The sequence below is a fragment of the Macaca nemestrina genome, chromosome 15 (assembly GCF_043159975.1).
Source record: "Macaca nemestrina isolate mMacNem1 chromosome 15, mMacNem.hap1, whole genome shotgun sequence".
Taxonomy (NCBI): Eukaryota; Metazoa; Chordata; class Mammalia; order Primates; family Cercopithecidae; genus Macaca; species Macaca nemestrina.
This window is the reverse complement of record NC_092139.1, coordinates 113864100-113883823: the sequence shown is the minus strand read 5'-3', so window position 1 is coordinate 113883823 and position 19724 is coordinate 113864100. Positions and strand designations below refer to the sequence as shown.

Sequence of the window (19724 nt, the reverse complement as noted above, 5' to 3'; positions counted from 1 at the left end):
TTAAAAACAGAGATAGGGTTTCACTATGTTGCCCAGGCTGGTGTCAAACTCCCAGACTCAAGCAATTCACCTACCTTGGCCTCCCAAAGTGTTGGGATTACACGCATGAGCCACTGCAGCGAGTCACTGACTGAAATTTATGCATAATGGAACTGTGCAAAGGGAGGAAAGCCTGCGTTTGAAAAATTGTCCTTAAAAATTAGAGGCCTAGGATGAGGCTCTGTTCCTCCAGAAGGATATTCACTTGCTTCTGCCAGATATTTGAGGTCCTTGCAATCTGAGATCACCTTAATCCAGTCTCAAGGATTGGGCGTAGCTAGAACTGGACTTTAGTCCTTGATTAAGCTGATCTGCTTCCAGGTCACCTGTACTCCTAGGATGGAGTTTTTTTGGGTCCCAATCCAAAGTTTGGGATGTTTACCAGGTTCTTCCCTTCTTAATAGGCTTTATGTATGAGTGTTTGACTCTAGCCCCTCAAAAGTGCCACTCAGGCCTTAACTGATTCTTTCATAAATTGGCCAACACCCCAGGGACACAATGGCCCCAAATGTCAAGTTTCCATCTTCTCCAGACCATGACCTGGCAGTTCTTCACTATCTTGTAAACTCTCCAATTCCTCCACATATGTTTAAAGATTCCATCCACTTTTGCCAGTTAACTTCCAAACTACTGAGCCATTGTCAGAAATGGAGTTCCCTGGCTGGGTGCGGTGGCTCACACATGTAATCCCACCACTTTGGGAGGCCAAGGCGGGAGGATCACCTGAGGTCAGGAATTCGAGGCCAGCCTGGCCAACATGATGAAATCCCATCTCTACTAAAAACACAAAAACTAGCCAGGTATGGTGGTGGGCACCTGTAGTCCCCATTCCTCAGGAGGCTGATGTGGGAGAACCACTTGTGACCAGGAGGTGGAGGTTGCAGTGAGCTGAGATTACGCCACTGCACTCCAGCCTGGGCAACAGAGTGAAACTCTGTCTCAAAAAAATTAAATAAACAAATGAAAATAAATGAAAATTTTAAAAAGAAATGGAGTTCCCCATCTTAACTTTCTCAAACCATCCCAAATTTATCAGCCCTACATTTTGAAATAGCTACTTGTCTCATTATTTTTTTTACTTCCATGGCTACAAAGAAGTAATTCTGTAAACTTCAATAAAATCTGATTAGGCGTGGTGGCTCACACCTATAATCCCAGCACTTTGGGAGGCCGAGGTGGGCGGATCACGATGGCAGGAGATCGAGACCATCCTGGCTAACACGGTGAAACCCTGTCTCTATTAAAAATACAAAAAATTAGCAGGGGCCGGGCGCGGTGGCTCAAGCCTGTAATCCCAGCACTTTGGGAGGCCGAGACGGGCGGATCACGAGGTCAGGAGATCGAGACCATCCTGGCTAACACGGTGAAACCCCGTCTCTACTAAAAATACAAAAAAACTAGCCGGGCGAGGTGGCGGGCGTCTGTAGTCCCAGCTACTTGGGAGGCTGAGGCAGGAGAATGGCGTGAACCCGGGAGGTGGAGCTTGCAGTGAGCTGAGATCCGGCCACTGCACTCCAGCCTGGGTGACAGAGCAAGACTCTGTCTCAAAAAAAAAAAAAAAAAAAAATTAGCAGGGTGTGGTGGTGGGTGCCTGTAGTCCAAGCTACTCAGGAGGCTGAGGCAGGAGAATGGTGTGAACCTGGGAGGCGGAGCTGGCAGTGAGCCAAGATCGCGCCACTGCACTCTAGCCTGGGCGACAGAGCGAGACTCAGTCTTAAAAAATAATAATAATAATAAATAAAGTAAAATAAATAAATAAAATCCATAGACTGGAATAGGAAAACAATTACATTTCTATCCTTAATGTTTTCCTCATATTCAGACAACATTACCCAAATAACTTTCTCATTAAAACACTAATACAATTTTCAAACAGAAAGCTGTCACCTTTTAATAAGCACAAGAGTACAGATTTAAGTGGAGAGGAAGGCTTCACTAAATACCTCCTATGCTGGGCCACCTTCTAGCAGCTGAGGGTGCAGCTGTGGAGAAAACAGAGAAACATCTCTGGTGTCATGGAACCGCCATTCTAAGGAGGGGAGACAGACGGGAAACAGACAAATCAAGAAAGCATGTACCGACCAGGTGCAGTGGCTCGTGCCTGTAATCCCAGCACTTTGGGATGCTGAGGCCAGCGGATCACCTGAGGTCAGGAGTTCAAGATCAGCTTGGCCAACATAGCAAAACCCCATCTCTACTAAGAATACAAAAATTAGCCAGGCATGGTGGCGGGCGCCTGTAATCTCAGCTACTCAGGAAGCTGAGGCAGGAGAATGGCTTGTACCCAGGAGGTGGAGGTTGCAGTGAGCCGAGATCGCACCACTGCACTCCAGCATGGGTGACAGAGTAAGACTGTCTCAAAAAAAAAAAAAAAAGAAGAAAGCATGTACTACATGGTGACAGGTAGAGGGAAGGGCTGAAAGTATAAATAAGGTGTTCAGGGAGGGTCTCTGCACAGGGGGCAGGGGGAATGGGGTGCAGTCATGATAGCCTTCCCACCTATAAACAGCGCACCGAGCTGTGATGGTCCCATGAGGCCCGCTGCCTCCCGGTACTCCCAGCTCACTTGGACCCTGGGCAGCCATGAACACGGCTTTCCCCCCAACACCATCCTAATGCAGGGAAAAGGAGGCAGCTGCCACACTCAGCCACTCACACGCTGTGTGTCAGACGTATCACTCCCCTACACACTCACCCATGGCATGAGGCCAGCACTCCAGCCCTACGCCAGCTGCCTAACGTCCCGGGCAACTAGGCACGGCTGCTCATCCTGGGTGTTACAGAGCCATCCTTGATTGACACAGCTGGATGCTGACCAGCTGCTCACATTTGAGCATGAACAGGCCACACACAGTTACCTCCATGCACCACAATTCACTGAGCAAGTGTGAGTTGCTACTAGACTGTGGACTTCCTCATGTGGAAGCCAGATCATGGCCCCCAGAGATGTCCACTCCCCAGTCCTGGGGCTGGTGGATGTGTTACCTGATGTGCAAAAGGAGCTCTACAGATTTAATAGAGGGTACTGCTGTGGGTTGACTTGTGTCCCCTCAAAAGATGTGTTGAAGCCCTACCCCTCCCCACACCTCAGATTATGAGCTTATTTGGAAACAGGGTCACTGCAGATGTGAGCAGTTGAGATGAGGTCATGGAGTGGGCTGGGCCCTAAGCCAATATGACTGGTGCCCTTATCAAAAGGAAATTTGGATGCAGACACAGACACACAGGGAGCAGGCCACATGAAGACGAAGGCAGAGCTTGGAGGGATGTGGCCACAAGCCAAGGAGAGCCAACAACTGACGGCCACAACCAGAAGCCAGGAAAGGCAAGGAAGGCTACCAGAGCCTTTGGAGGGAGTGTGGCTGTGGTGACGCCTTGATTATGAACTGCTATCCTCCTGAAGAGGGAATAAATGCCTGTTGTTGAAGCTACCCAGTTCATGGTACTTTGTTATAGCAGCCCTGGGACATAGGTGAGGGTACAGGCTCTGGGAGGGGAGAGCACCCTGGGTGATCCAGGTGGGCCCAGTGTGATACCTGAGCTCTTACAAGCAGAGAACTTTCTCTGGCTGGCGTCAGAGAGACGCAGCAAAAGAAATGGCAGGAGTGAGGTGGTGAAGGCGAGGTCAGAGATCAGACGCAAGAGGACTCTACCTGCGCGGCTGCAGGCCAGGGAATGCACACAACTCCTGGCAGCTGAGAATGGCCAGGAGACGGGACTGCATATTTTCAAAACTAGTAAAACTGTATGCCTGAAAAAATGAATTTTAGGCCGGATGCTGTGGCTCACACCTGTAATCCCAGCACTTTGGGAGGCCAAGGTGGGTGGATCACCTGAGGTCAGGAGTTCGAGACCAACCTGGCCAACATGGCAAAACCCCATCTCTACTAAAAATACAAAAATTAGCTCAGCATGGTGGCGCATACCTATAGTCCCAGCTACTGGAGAGGCTGAGGCAGGAGAATCGCTTGAACCCAGGAGGCGGAGGTTGCAGTGAGCCAAGATTGTGCCATTGCACTCCAGCCTGGGCAAGAGTGAGACTCTGTCTCAAAAAAAAAAAAAAAAAAAAAAAAAAAAAAAAAGAATTTTACTGTATGTAAATTATATCTTAATAAACCCAACTTTATTTATTCATTTATTTTGAGGCAGAATTGCACTCTTGTCACCCAGGCTGGAGTGGCACGATCTCGGCTCACTGCAACCTCCCTAGTTCAAGGGGTTCTCTGTCTCAGCCTCCTGAGTAGCTGGGATTACAGGCGCCCACCACTACGCCCAGCTAATTTTTTTGTAGTTTTAGTACAGACAGGGTTTCACCATGGTGGCCAGGCTGGTCTTAAAACTCCTGACCTCATGTAATCCGCCCGCCACAGCCTCCCAAAGTGCTGGGATTACAAGCGTGAACCACTGCACTCGGCCAACTCGACTTTAAAAAACACCAATACAAACCCTCAAACCCACCTCCACGGCCTGGTTTCTTAGGAATTAATAGAGTGGGGAGTCAGTCGTGGAAGGCTGGCAGGACACATCGTCATCACTCCCACAGGGGAAGGCAGTGTGGACAACTTCTCCAAGGACATCAGGGAGGCAGCCCTGCTCCCACCTGATGTAGCGGGGCCCAGGAGCCCCGGGCAGGATGCGGCTTCTCTCTCCCCACCGCCTTGGCTTGGCAAAGCAGGACATGGCTGCCCTGGAAGGCACAGACCACACATGTCACATCACCCTGGGAAAGGGGCTTCGAGAAAGGCCTGCATTTGTCTAGGGAATCATCTACCTCTCATTTCTATCAGACCAAATGGAGTCAAGCTCGCAACAGCAGGAGCCTGCTCTTCCTGCTCCACGGCTGGTTTTCAGGGAACCACTGTCCCGCTTATGTGATTGCGGTGGAATCGTGGCTGTGAGGGCTCATCTGCTTTTCAGGCTGGAACCATCAGTGACAGAGCAAAGGCTGAGGCCACAACTAAGCAGGCAGTGTGTCTTCAATACAGGTCATTAGATGCATGATTAGAGTTAATAATCACCTAGGATTTAAATTCTGCTAACCTATGTGGGTCAAAAAGAGTTTAACTTGAGCACTTAATGCCTTTAAGATCATAATCAGAACTAAAATGAGCTCTCAAGTTTCTTGGATAATTTGTATTCACTCTTTCCTCTCTCTGGACTTGGTTCTTTAGTGAAAGGAAATTCTGAAGTTTAAAGACAACCACATCTGGAGCCGCACGTTCCGTTCACTGGCAGATGCAGCACACATGCCCCGGTGACCCCGTGACCCTCTGTCCCCGCTCTTTCCACGCTGTGGGCTGCTCTCAGTTTCCCTCCGTGCCTCTCCTTGAAGCTGGGAGTCTGCCAGTTATGCGAGGCCATGGTTGGTAGTGGCAGGGAATCGTGCCCGCTGTTTTACACGGCAGGACAGCGCATGGCATGCAGTAGGTGCTCAGTAAATATTTGCTGAATAAATGAACTCAGGAATGAATGACTGACGAATGCCCCTAATAGCTGCTCAAGTGAAAGCAGAACTCATCAAATCAGAGTGACTCAAATGCCATAGGGTGTCTGAAGGACAAAACTCCTGTCTCTAGTTTGGGGGAGCAGCAAGGAAGGCTTCAGGAAGGAGGTGGCATTTAAGACTTGAGGAAACTCAAGTGGTGGGTGCCCGGCAGGAGCCGCAGGCTCCCATAGCCAGTCCTGAAGCACCTACCAGCAAGAGGCTCCGGGTTCAACCATGAGTGATGAGCCAAGGATTCTGGCCTCGCGGGGTCTTAGGGAGAGCCACTGTCACCAAGCCACCACCTGAATAAACACTGCCTGAGTGCATTGGAGGAAAAGCACCAGGTGTAACAAGTACCTGCCTCAGCATACAACCCCGGCAGGTGGTTCAGGGAGCCTTCCCTAAGAGTGAGTTTAAGCTGAGGTCTCAAAGGTAGAGGTCATGGGGGTGCGGTGGGGTATGAGGGTAAGGGCGTGTGTCTCCGGCACGCCTAGTTCACGAGAAGAACCGGAAGGGGCTTGCGTAGAAAGCGTGTCGATTGGTCCCTGGAATGTCAGTGCCCTTCTATCAACCTCTCATCCCATAAACATTGGATGGACGGGACAACATTAAGATGGAAGAGGCAATGATAAGCAAGGAAGCACCTACCAAGCCCACACTACCTGCCAGGTGCAGCAATCCAGAGAAACACTAGTATGCACCCCTCTTGCAGCTGAGGGAAACTGAGCCGCAGGCTAGCTGAAAAACCCATCCGCGTCTGAGAGCTGCTAAGTGGTGGGTCAGGACCCTGCACCTTGTCCTGCCTTTGATGTCCCCTGCCCCAGCCCTAGCAGGAGGCTGGCAACTGAGACCAAAAAGGGTCGCCAGGGTCAGGGGAGGGGAAAACGCAGGACAGCTCAGAATCAGACACACTGAGCGCGAGGGCCTCCGGGAGGGCCCAGGTGACATCTGGAAGGCGGGTGGGTGACAGGTTTGAAGCTCACAAGGGTGATGGTGAGGTGCAGGGGGCCTTGTGGAGCCAGAGGGGCTGGGGTCATCCAGAAAAGCAAAGGGATCGAATGCTAGCGCGGAAAAGGGAACGCCGCTGAGGGCTCCGAGGAAAGCACGCACGCACAGTGGGAAAGTCCATGTCTGCTCGCCTGGGCCTGCGGTCATTTAACGTCATGTGTATAAAAATAACACCTGCTGGATGGATGTGTTACACCTTAGGCTAGAATCTCATCTTTTTGTCTCTCGGAAGAATTAATTCCTTTTCTGAGTTCTAATTTTATTTATTTATTTGTTATTTTTGAGTCGGAGTCTCGCTGTTGCCGGGCTGGAGTGCACTGGCGCAATGTCGGCTCACTGCAGCCTCTGCCTCCCGGGTTTAAGCGATTCTCCTGCCTCAGCCTTCTGAGTAGCTGCGATTACAGCCACACCACACCCAGCTAAATTTTGTATTTTTAGTAGAGACGGGGTTTCACCATGTTGGCCAGGATGGTCTCAATCTCTTGACCTTGCGATCCACTCACCTGAGTTCTAATTTTTAATTGTTCCTTCTTGTCTTTCAGAGGCTTCCTCCTTGAAGAGTCTACAGCAGACCTGATACCATAATTGGGCATACATCCTTCTGAAATCCCTTCTAGAATATGATTTAACCTACTAAGAAAGCCCACATTTGAATTCATTCATTCCAAAAAAAGTCTCGGTCCACTTCCTAGGTTTTGAGCTTTTTTTTATGAGTCCACGGAAGCTGCCATGGTTTTCTCTGCGTCCATGGCCATGTTTTCCTTCTGGGTTCTTGTTTCTTTTAAGTCTTATACCTCTATTAGTATTAAAGATCATCGGCTGTGCTTCAGTGTGGTTAAATATTCACTTTCACTTAGACTTCTGACCTAGACACTAACAGCTAACAGCTAACCTTGCTAGATTCATCTAAGTAAAGAGAATGCAGCAGGGCAAAAAAGCCAATAATTTCTGGTTTCCAGAGTGAAAGAAAAATACTGGGCTGGACATGATGAATCACACCTGTAATCCCAGGACTTTGGGAGGTCGAGGCAGGCAGATCACTTGAGCCCAGGAGTTTGAGACGAGCTGAACATGGCTAAACCCCATCTCTACAAAAAACACAAAACCTAGTTGGGTGTGGGGGTGCACACCTGTAGTCCCAGCTACTTAGGAGGCTGAGGTGGGAGGATTGCTTGAGCCCAAGAGGTGGAGGTTGCAGTGAGCTGAGATCGCGCCACTGCACTCCAGCCTGGCAACAGAGTGAGACCTTGTCTATAAATAAATAAATAAAAATACGATATTGGGCCAGATGCCACCGCACCTGTAATCTCAGCAGTTTGGGAGGTGCAGCGGTCGGATCATGAGGTCAGGAGTTTGAGACCAGCCTGGCCAATATGGTGAAACCCCATCTCTACTAAATATACAAAAAATTAGCCGGGTGTGGTGTAGTACCTTGAACCCAGGAGGCAAAGATTGCAGTGACAGAGCGAGACTTCACCTCAAAAACAAACACACACACACCAATACAGATTTCTTATACTGGCACTCTGCTAAATACTCTTCACATTTCTCTGTTCCCACGTGAAGCCTGGGACTTTGAAGGCATTGCTACTGCTCTGAATTGAAAGCTTCCACTTACAACTTTCTCCTGGAAGGATCCCCACCGGCTGCCATCCTTAGCTGGGAATGGGAGCCTGCTCCTCTGGGTTCAGTGCACCAGCCCTGGATCCACACTTCCCAGCCCTTCACTGGCGGTTCCAAACTGTGGTTTTCAGGCTGCTACAGCGGTGGCTGGCATCTTCTATTCACAGCTTGTGATCGGAATCTCTGTCCCTACAGTACTTCTGGGTGTACATACTTTCTTCCCTTCTTCCCTGGGTCTGGGATCCTCTATCTTGGCTTTGGAGGAATTCACTAAGCACCCACAACCCACCCTCGGTGTCATTAGTCATCACTTGTCACGCCAGTTCTTTGAACCCTGTTAGTGCCAGCTTTTTCTCTCAAGGATCCTTGGCTTCAGACACATTTAAATACCCTATCCCCTTCATGCCTCTCATTTTCCAAAGCCCTCGTCCCAGCATAGCACTCTCCCTTGAGTCCCACCTTCAAGATCTTCCCATAATTGAACTTAAAAAAAAAAAAAAAATTCCCTCTTTCAGAACACCTCGCTGAATAGACTAGATTAGGCTTATTTTTATGATTTGAAAATTACAACAATAGAGTGCCTTCCTTTCTGGAAAAGGCTCTCAACAAAGTGAGTTTTTCTAAAGGAAGAAGAGAATGAAAATCGTGTTCTAAACTTTTGTGCACTTCTGATCGCTCGCTTGTGAATCACAGCAGAGCGGCGCAAAGATGGGAAGCCCACGCTCCCTTGCCTGTATCTGGTGACAGGTTCTGTAACATGTGTCAAAGTTGGGGGAAGAAAAAGACAATTGTACTACTCAAGCAAAATACTCTGCTTCACAAATTGTAAAGTCCAAGGACACTGTCAACAGGGCAAATACCGCCCTGTTTGTTTCTGTTACAAGTAACTTTCACATACTCAGAGATGATTCCAATTTAAAGCAAATTTCTAACTTCTCTGAACATTTTTTTTCTTTAAACATCATTTGTGTTACTTTCATCCCCAATGCACAGATAGAAAAACAGAAGCCGGGTGTGGTGGCTCACGCCTGTAATCCCAGCACTTTAGGTGGCTGAGGCAGGTGGATCACTTCAGGTCAGGAGTTTGAGACCAGCCCGGCCAACATGGTGAAAGCCCGTCTCTACTAAAAATACAAAAATTAGCAGTGTGTGGTGGCACATGCCTGTAATCCCAGCTACTCAGGAGGCTGAGGTAGGAGAATCACTGGAACCTGGGGGGCCGAGGTTGCAGTAAGCCGAGACCATGCCAGTGCACTCCAGCCTGGGCAGCAGAGTGAGACTCCAGCTCCAAGCCCGCCCCCCCGCAAAAAAAGAGACACTACCCCAGTTATCAAGCTGTCTCATAAAATGAGCTAAAATAAGACTGCAATCTAGAATTTATCAAATTTACTCATAATCCTAGGCAGAAGGTAATATGTTCCTCATGTTAGCAGCCCACTCGATGTTATTTTATTCCATGTGGAAAGCTGTCTGAAAATGCTTCAAAAAATTCATCCTATTTAAACATCCCTATAACCATTTCTTCCATAGATAATAGAAGAAAACTTGTTTCAGATCAAGAATTACATATCACTTGATTGGACAATCTGTATTTTACAAGCCATATTGCTGAATTATAAACATGCATTTAAATACTCATGTAAAGCTGACGATGAACTTCTTAGAAAGTGACATATCCATGTGTCAACCTCTAAATAACTGGGTCTCTTTTACTGAAAGTTGGCAATTTGTCACCTTGGTGTGGTTATCACATAACCACAGACGTATTCAGTTACAAATAGATGCAAAAAAACATGGGGCCTCACTCACTCTTTTTTTGTCTGAGATGTGTAGTGGTGCGATCTCAGCTCACTGCAACCTCCGCCTCCTGGGTTCAAGCAATGTTCCTGCCTCAGCCTCCCAAGTAACTGGGATTACAAGCACCTGACCCCACGCCTGGCTAATTTTTGTATTTTTAGTAGAGACAGGGTTTCACCATGATGGCCAGGCTGGTCTCAAACTCCTGATCTTGTGATCCGCCCACCTTGGCCTCCCAAAGTGCTGGGATTACAGGTATGAGCCTCCACGCCTGGCCTCGCTCACTCTTAAAAATGAAAAATGAAAAATGAAAAGGGTGGGGGAGCTTCAATATTCTGCTTTACTATATAGCCTCATCTCAAACCATTCCTATGAAGCTCATAATCTTGGAAGCCATTAGTCCTGTATTTGCCTTCCTAACTCTTACTCTTCAAAATGATGCTCTTTTGAAGGTTGGCTTGTGGTCTATAAGTTAAAAGTATAAAGCAAGTAAATCTGAATAGAAATCTTCACTCCTCTTTATCTGCAAATCTCTTAAAATGAAGCAAAATAAAAGCAGTCCGACGAGTCCTACCTCCTGGAACACAAACAATATTTCATCTGAGTTTTCTCTAATTTCTCCTGGGAATATTTTAGCTTCACAATCAGAGCGGGAGAAGGACCCTCGCCTTGTTAAATATCAGTGTTGCCCAAATCACTTCCCTTTCGTCATATCCCTTCCCTATGAAGTCAGTTGTTTGGAATTTAAATCCATGATCTTGCAGAAAGAAAGAGGATTTTATCTAAATAGATCCTCAGGCCATCTTATAAAAATTCTATTTAATCCATAATATACACCAAACCTAGTGGTGATTACGAAGAGGACCATTTCAGTGGCAGCCCTCACCTTCCTAACACCGTTGTAATGGGAAGTACATATTGGACATCTGGAGGGAACACCCTGTCAATACAGAAGGAAGAAGAGCTCTCTCAGTCTAGGTGTGGGGGAAGCTGCAGGGGCCTGGGGCAATTTTGCTGCGGTGGGATGGAGCGGGCCACCATCTGTAGGGGCTGCTGTCTGCACTCCTGTTTAGGTGCCCCCCCATCCAGCCAGCTCCCACCCACATCTCAGTACTGTGGTGACCACAGACGCCCATCAATACATTCTTCTAGAATTAAATCCTGTTAATCATGTACTTATTCCATGAACATTTACAAGTACCTACTCAGTTTATAGGTCTAGCAGGGCAGAAAGAAGTAAGACAACCTGTCTGCCCTCAAGGAATTAGTCTCAGTGTGGACAGTCAGACTAACCAGGAACCAGGGTGCCGGCAGCACCAGGCCATGGTTTGACGGAACTGTGTCTGGGCACGGGGAGATTCACTGGGCCTGCATTTCAGCAGATCCCTCTTCAAGATGAAGAGGCCTGGTTCAGGTATGCCATGGAGTTGGAGTAAAAGCAAATGCAAGGTGTAGCCCCACCAAAATCTGAGGTCACAATCACCTTCAAAACACACAGGAGGCCGGGTGCGGTGGGGCTCACGCCTGTAATCCCGAGACTCTGGGAGGCTCAAGTGGGTGGATCACCTGAGGTCAGGAGTTCAAAACCAGCCTGGCCAACATGGTGAAACCCCATCTCTACTAAAAATACAAAACTTAGCTGGGCATGGTGGCAGGTGCCTATAGTGCCAGCTACTTAGGAGGCTGAGGCAGGAGAATTGCCTGAACCTGGGAGGCAGAGGTTGCAGTGAGCCAAGATTGCGCCACTGCACTCCAGCCTGGGTGACAGAGCAAGACTCTGTCCCAAAAAAAAAAAAAATCACATAGGAACCACTGGTAACAACTTTATTGTACTAGTGGAGAACTCTCAATTGTATATTCCAAAATGAAAAACAATTTTGGTGTGTAAGAGGCGATGGTAGTATGTTGCTTTCTGAAAGCCTTTGAAAAATCCTAAAATGGCCAGAGTGAAAACAACACAGGTATCAGACCTGGCTAAGTGAGAAATGCAGGAGCCAGCGGTATGTCCTTGTGGGGAAAAGAAAGAAAGATCAGCCTGTTACTGTGTCTATATAGGAAGAAGAAGACATAAGAGACTCCATTTTGTTCTGTATTTGAGATGCTGTTAATCTGTGACCCTGCCCCCAACCTTGTCCTTGCAAGAGACATGTGCTGTGGTGACTCAAGGTTTAATGGATTTTGGGCTGTGCAGGATGTGTCTTTGTTAAACAAGTGCCTGAAGGCAGCTTGCTGGTTAAAAATCCTGCTGGTCCCTGGGCAATGGAACATCTCGGTGTGAGACTCGATTGTATGCTCTGTTTACTGAGATAGGAGAAAACCGCCTTACGGCATAAGGCGAGACTTGCTGGCGCAATGCTGCTAAGAGGTTTATGGAGATGTTTGCATATGCATATCAAGGCATAGCATTTTTCCTTTAAACTTATTCATGTCACAGAGATCTTTATCCATCCATATGTCTTACTGCTAATTTTCTCCCTTCGATGATCCTATTGTCCTGCCACTCCCTTATCTTTAAGATGGTAAAGATAATTATCAATAAATACTAAGGGAACTCAGAGACCGGTGCAGGGCGTGGGTCCTCTGTATGCTGAGCGCGGGTCCCCTGGGCCCACTTTTTCTTTGTCTGTGTCTCATTTCTTTTCTCAAGTCTCTCCTTCCACCTAACGAGAAACGCCCACAGGTGTGGAGGGGCAGGCCACCCCTTCACTCCTTCTTAAGACACCTCCTGAGATGGGCAGTTTTTTAAGCCACCACTTTGAGCTTCACAACCCTTCAGAGAGGTGGCATGGAGAGGAACTTCATTTTCTGATGAGAAAACAGCAGTTTAAAGAAGGGAACAAAGGTCTCCAGGCCTGGCAGGCAGCAGCTAAGGGGCTAGAATCCAAATCTCATGATTAATGACCTAATACCTTTTCCACTATATCAAGCTGCTTTGCTGATACAAAGCAAAATTTCCAAATTTTCAACCACTTTTACCACATGTGAGCCTCAAAACAAATGCAGCTTAGCTGCAAAGATAACCATGACAGGGTGAGACCTAGCAAGGAGTAAGTTATTTTCTTTTCAAATGCATAAACTTTCAAGACACCATAATATCACTATTAAAAGACGCTAATTAAATATCCTAAAAGCAAAGAATGCACACACCTCTGGGTAACAAGCAAATCTGGTCCTGTCTGGAAAACATGCCTGCATGGTGCTCCTTTCCACAGAAGCTCAGTGCATGCAAGCGGCAGAAATACTTGGAAAAAGAAATACATTCTTTTAAACATGGGCCACTGGAACAGCTAAGGCTTTTTCCTGTTTGATTCTTACCTTAAACTCATCTTATCACCAAGCTGGAAATGTAAATTTTGTGCCCAAGTTTCCCTAACCACATGGCCTTAAAGGTGATCTAGCTTATTCTATGCAATTCATAAGACATAGCACATTTCTACCCCATAATCAGAAACTATACCTTTTTAAAAAGTATCTAGAGCTGGGCGCAGTGGCTCACACCTGTAATCCCAGCACTTTGGGAGGCCGAGGCAGGTGGATCACCTGAGGTCAGGAGTTCAAGACCAGCCTGGCCAACATGGCAAAACCCTGTTTCTACTAAAAATACAAAAATTAGCCGGGCGTGGTGGCATGCACCTGTAATCCCAGCTACTTGGGAGGCTGAGGCAAGAGAATCGCGTGAACCCGGAAGGCGGAGGTTGCAGTGAGCTGAGATTGCACCACTGCATGCCAGCCTGGGCAACAAGAGCTAAACTCCATCTCAAAAAAAAAAAAAAGAAAGAAAGAAAAAGAAAAAGAAAAAGAAAAATGGACTCTATGCCAAGCTACCAAAAACAAATAAAAACAGCGACTCTCAAGTTCCAAAAAAGCAGAAATTAGGCCACAACCTCTAACTGCAATGTAACAAAATTAGTACAAACATTAAAGAAAAACACTGGCTGCTTAGAAGTGAAGACACTCATCCTATTTGCCATTAAAAATATATCCATCCACACACAGAAACCAAGAGAGCAAAAAAAAAAAAAAAAAAGAGAGAGAAAAAAATTGGCACATTTCAAATATATTTATAATGAGCAAATAAATATTTTAATTAATGTTTTTTTTTTTTTCTAAAAGACCACTTAGGCCTGGTGCAATGGTTCATGGCTATAGTCCCAGCACTATGGGAGGCTGAGGCAGGAGGATGGCTTGAGCCCAGGAGTTTGAGACAGGCCTGAACAACATAGCAAGACCCCGTCTCTGCAAAAAATACAAAAATTAGTCAGGCATGGTGGCGTGTGCCTGTGGTCCTAGCTGCTTGGGAGGCTGAGGTGGGAGGATCACCAGAGCCCAGGGAGGTCGAGGCTGCATCAGGCCATGATCACGCACCTGTGCTCTAGCCTAGGTGACACAGTGAGATTCTGTCTCAAAAATAAGTAAATAAATAAAATTTAAAAGACTGCTTAATGATGACTACATAAATATTTATTTATTTTTTGAGACCAGGTCTCACTCTGTCACCCAGGCCGGAGTGCAGTGGCGCCATCTCAGTCACTGCAACCTCCACTTCCCAGGCTCAAGGGATCCTCCCACCTCAGCCTCCCAAGTAGATGGGGCCACAGGCACACGCCACTACACCCGGCTAATTTTTGTATTTTTAGCAGAGGCGGGGTTTCGCCAGGTTGCCCAGGCTGGTCCTGAACTCCTGGGCTCAAGCAATCCATCTCCTTCGGCCTCACAAAGTGCTGAAATCACAGGCGTGAGCCACTATGCCTGGGCTACTTAAATATTTATTACAAAAACAGACTCTCCAAAACAGCACACAAGAAAATGAACACTGACCACCAATTACTAAAGAGTAAGATGTCCTGGCAAAAATAGGTTCTTCATCTTTTACCATGAGGAGGATTATCTTTACGTTTCCTTTTTATTTCTGGTGTGAAAATCAGTTTCATGGATCCATGCTTGTCTTGTTCAGCATTTGGGACAGTAGCCTACAGCAGCTACTCAGTAAATATTTATAGAATGACTGCATTAAATATATACACATATATAAAGAGATTGGTTAAATATTATTGTATCTAAACACAATAGGATATTATATATACATTTCAAATGATGCAGAAATGTTTTCCACATATAAAGATTTTTCATAACCTAGTCAATAAAAAGTTATAAAATAGTTTATAAAGAAGACAGGTTTTCTCTTTCTTCTCTCTAGTTCTCTCTCTCTCACATACAATTTTTTTTTTTTTTCTGGAGACGGAGTCTCACTCTGTCACCCAGGCCGGAGTGCTGTGGTACCATCTCAGCTCACTGCAACCTCCCTCCCGGGTTCAAGCAATTCTCCTGCCTCAGTCTCCTGAGTAGCTGGGACTACAGGCGCCTGCTACCATGTCCAGCTTAATTTTCATATTTTTTGTAGAGACAGGGTTTCACCATATTGGCCAGGCCGGTCTCAAACTCCTGATCTTGTCATCTGCCCACCTCAGCCTCCCAAAGTGTTGGGATTACAGGTATGAGCCAAGGCGCCTGGCTGATACACTATTTTTAAAACTCTGTTCATAAGTTTGATAAATAGGAGCTGGTGAAAACCACTGCAGTATTTGATGATTATGGCATGTCTCTTACTTTGTGTTTAAGACGTCGGAAAAGGGCCCGGCACGGTGGCTCGCGCCTGTAATCCCAGCACTTCGGGAGGCCGAGGCGGGCGGTTCACCTGAGGTCAGGAGTTTGAGAACAGCCTGGCCAACATGGCAAAACCCTGTCTCTACTAAAACTACAAAAATTAGCTGGGTGTGGTGGTGAGTACCTGTAATACCAGCTATTCGAGAGGCTGAGGCAGGAGTATCACTTGAATCCGTGAGGCAGAGGTTGCAGTGAGCCAAGATCGTGCCACTGCACTCCAGCCTGGGTGACAAGAGCAAAACTCCATCTCAGAAAACAAACAAAACAAAACAGATGTGGGAAAAGAAAGAAAAAACATTTTTTCCTACTGTCGGTTAATTAATTTTATTTTATTCATTTGTTTTTGAGATGGAGTCTTGCCCTGTCACCCATCCTGGAGTGTAGTGGCACAATCTCAGTTCACTAAAACCTTCACTTCCCAGGCTCAAGCAATTCTCCTGCCTCAGCTTCTTGAGTAGCTGGGATTACAGGTGTCCGCCACCACGCCCAGCTAATTTTTCTATTTTTTTTGTAGAGATGGGGTTTCACCATGTTGGCCAGGCTGGTCTCAAACTCCTGGCCTCAAGTGATCTGCCCACTCCGGTTTCCAAAGTGCTGGGATTACAGGAGTGAGCCACCGCACCCAGCTTGCCAATTAATTTACTTTTCTTCAGAGTTACACAGATCATCATCAGCCCCAGTGTCCCTGGTCTCTCATGAATGGTGACCACACAAATTCATATAATCTGGCCGTTTCTTCAGCCTATCCTTGGCATGTTCTGGCATTGGCCTATCTCAACAAGCCATCTACTTAATATTCAAATCAAAATGAAAACAGCTCAGAGACGGTATACTGCTCGGTACCAGTCAGTGTGGACATCCCAAGGGTCTGCTAAGCACTCACATTTCTCAAAGTTAATGTTACCAAGTTTTAAATTATACAAAACATGCCTGCCATGAAGCAATGAAGTTCCCAGCAAAACTCACACAATAACTCAGAACTTAAAAGTGAATCCTAGGCCGGGCACGGTGACTCACGCCTGTAATCCCAGCACTTTGGGAGGCTGAGGCAGGTGGATCGCGAGGTCAGGAGTTCAAGACCAGCCTGGCCAACATGGTGAAACCCCATCTCTACTAAAACTGCAAAAATTAGCTGGGAGTGGTGGCAGGCGCCTGTAATCCTAGCTACTCTGGAGGCTGAGGCAGGAGAATCGCTTGAACCCCAGCAGCAGAGGTTGCTGTGAGCTGAGATCAGGCCACTGCACTCCAGCCTGGGCGACAGAGGGAGGCTCCGTCTCAAAAAAAAAAAAAGAAAAAAAAAGGGAATCCATGCACATGTATCTTACTTTCAGTCTGAAAATGTATCTAACCTTGCATCACAAAGTAATAACCCCCAGATTGCTGGTCTGTAGTACAACAATAGTAAACACTGAAAACACTTAAATATTTCCATCTGGAAACAGTAAATTAAATCTTCTACTTACCTGTGGTGACAGCTTCTCAGTTCTGAGCTTGTCTTGCCACAAACTGTGAGTCCACAGAGCAGACGGGGCCCTGAGCTTCAGCCTGGCAGTAAGAAGGTGAAGGAGGAAGTGATTACACTATGCTCTCTGGATGCCCCCCAACTCTTCACCTTGGAAGAGGAAAGTCATCCCGACCCTGCCCAGCAACGACAGGGGTGTCGCAGGGTCCTTCTCAGGAAAACCCCGTGTCCTTGCCCTGACCCAGTTCCTCAAGCCACCCTTATCCCAAGGAGGCTGGGAGAGGAGGGGCCTCCCTGGTTTCCTGGCAGGGGTCGGCGGGGGTGGCGGGGGCTGACGTGGGCGTGCAGCCCCGGAGGTCCCACGAAGCCCAGGGCGTTGGACAACTGTGGGTTTTTCTTGGAAGGAATCCTGACACTTGGAGCACACTTCCTCTCTTTTAACTTTTAAAAAAGGCTTCAGAAAAGCACAGGCGTGCAGTTGTGCCCTGTTAGTTGGGGTGAGTGAGGGGACAGAGCCGACCCTCCGGACTTCCACTAGCACCACCCCGCGCCCCTCCGGCTTCACCCGCACCACGCTGGCCGCGCAGCGCGGGACTCCGGAAAGACCTGGGCGCCCGACCCGCAGCCCGACCCGCAGCGGCCCCGACCGGCAGCGACGTGGCGCGGCTTCCGCAGAGAAGCCACCCGGCCCAGCACAGCCTGTCCGGGGTCGCCCTGCCGCGTTGGGGCACAAAGTGGGAACCGTTCCTCAAAGGTGGCCGCAGCTGGAAGAACAAACACGCGCGTCTCCGTCCGACGGCAGCAGCCGGGCGCACCCACCCAGGGTCGGTCTGTCCGGGGCCCGGGTTTCCTCGCCTCGGGGATCCCTGGAGGTCTCGGAAAGCACCCTCTGAGTCGGGGACGCCCCAGCTCCACCGCGCCGAGGGAAGGGCAAGCCCCGATGTCCCTGCCCGTGGGCCCTCCCTCCCAGGGGACAACCCGAAGACCCAGAGTCGCTGCGGTCCCCAGACCCGACCTCCGCGCAGCGCCAAGCCCCAGGGACAGCCGCGGACTCTGGGGTTCCGGGCAGGCCCCCAGCGCTAGGAGGGAGGCCGAGCTGGGCCCCGGGATCCCTTGCACGAGTCCTCGGTGTGTGTCCTCGCTCCTAGCCCTCAGGTCTCCAGCCGCGCACCCCGGGCCCTCAGGTCCCCGGGACCCCGAGACCCCTGGCCCCGCGCATGCGCCGCCCACCCTCTGCCCTTCCCCCGTCCGCCGCCCTCCGGGTCCCGGGACCGGGAACGCACGGCCCGCGGACCCCTGCGCGCGTGCCCGCCCGCCCGCCCCCGGGCACCTGGGCCGCGGTCCGCCGCCTGCCGGTCCGTGGGGCGAACGCCGAAGGAGGCGGCGCCGGGCAGGGCGCTAGCGGCCGCCTCCGCCCCCGCCGCCCGCTGCCCCCGCCGCGGGGCCGCCGCGTCCACGGCCCATGCCCGGCGCCGCCTCCGCGCGTCCGTGCCAGCCGCGCCCCCGCGACACGCACCGCCCCTTGGCCCGCCCCCCGCCCCGGTCCGCTCGGGCGAGTGTCCCGAGGCCCGACCCGGAAGCCCCGCCCGCCCAGCGCGCCCTCCGGGCCCCAGGCCGCGGCCCCGGGACACACCCCCCGGACGGCGGCGCCCGATTGGCTGCTCGAGGTGGGCGGGGCCCCGGGAGCGCTCAGCGGCTCCCACCTAGCGCCTCGCGGTCGCTGCAGCCAAGGGAAACTGAGGCCGGAGAGGTGGAGGGGCTGTCCAAGGTGACCGACGGGACACCGCTGAGCGTCGGCGCCCCTCCAGCCCGAGGCACCAGGGTGGGGCTGAATTCTAGGCGTGGACACGCCGCGGGGCGGGTGGAGGTTCTCGCCGGTCGCCCGTGCCACGCTGGCGAGCCCCTCCTGCCTTCTCGATGAGCCCGGCTCTGCCGCTCTGTGCGATAAGCCGGTCTAGACCCGGGACCCGGGACCGGGTGCTCTTGAGTCTCAGAAGTGCGTGGGGTGGGAGGCGGCCCGGGAAGGACCTTGTCCCTGGAACCCCAGGATGCAAAATAAGGAGAAGGGGAAGGCGAGCTGGGAGGACAAGGAAACAGGTGGCGAGAGGTGCCAGGGCGGTGTGGCGGGCGGGGGAACGAGGAGGGTGAAGGGCAACGCGGACGGGCTCGGGGAGGCGCCGCCAGCTCCGACCCCACAACCCCACCCCTCTCCAGCAACCCGAGACCCATGCCCGCCCCCTACTCCATGCGCTGGGGGGTGAGGGACTGACTTTGTGCCCACGTAAGGCACTGGGACTCTGCCAGCGCAGGGGGAGGTCGCGGCCTGGCGGCCAATGGCGAGGAGTAGGAGAGCGCCCTGCAAAGCCGCTTTGTTCGCGCCGTGACGCCCGAGCTCCCCGCGCGGAATGCACAAACCCCCTGGGTGCCGGCACATCAGGGCGCCCCTCCTTGGGAACGCAATGTGTGCTATGCCCGCCCCACTGCCTGCCCTCCACTGCCAGCTGCGCCTGCCCCTGTGCTATTTGTGGCAGCCGGCGCCCAGGAGGACCCACTCCGGAAAGGAAACACAAATCTCATTAGGCAGGGGAACTGGAGACCAGGCGGGAACTGGCCCTTTCACAAACTTCTCTTAAACTCACCCTAGTT

General features: G+C 50.0%; 1 protein-coding gene across 4 annotated transcripts in view; it reads right to left on the bottom strand.

The window, feature by feature from the left end:
- The window catches only part of LOC105489798 (peroxisome proliferator activated receptor alpha), a 100119-nt gene extending 81583 nt beyond the window's left edge, over positions 1 to 18536 (bottom strand). Inside the window, exons 1-2 of one of the 4 annotated variants that reach the window (XM_071080757.1) lie at positions 18409 to 18536; positions 17080 to 17161 (exon numbers count right to left, since the gene is read on the bottom strand). The gene's annotated coding sequence lies outside the window, so the exon portion shown is untranslated. Of the gene's footprint in view, positions 1 to 17079; positions 17162 to 17897; positions 18285 to 18408 lie in introns of those variants that run through there. The other 3 variants (XM_071080755.1, XM_011754901.3, XM_011754900.3) reach the window with 3 other exon arrangements.
- Positions 18537 to 19724: the final 1188 nt, after the last annotated feature.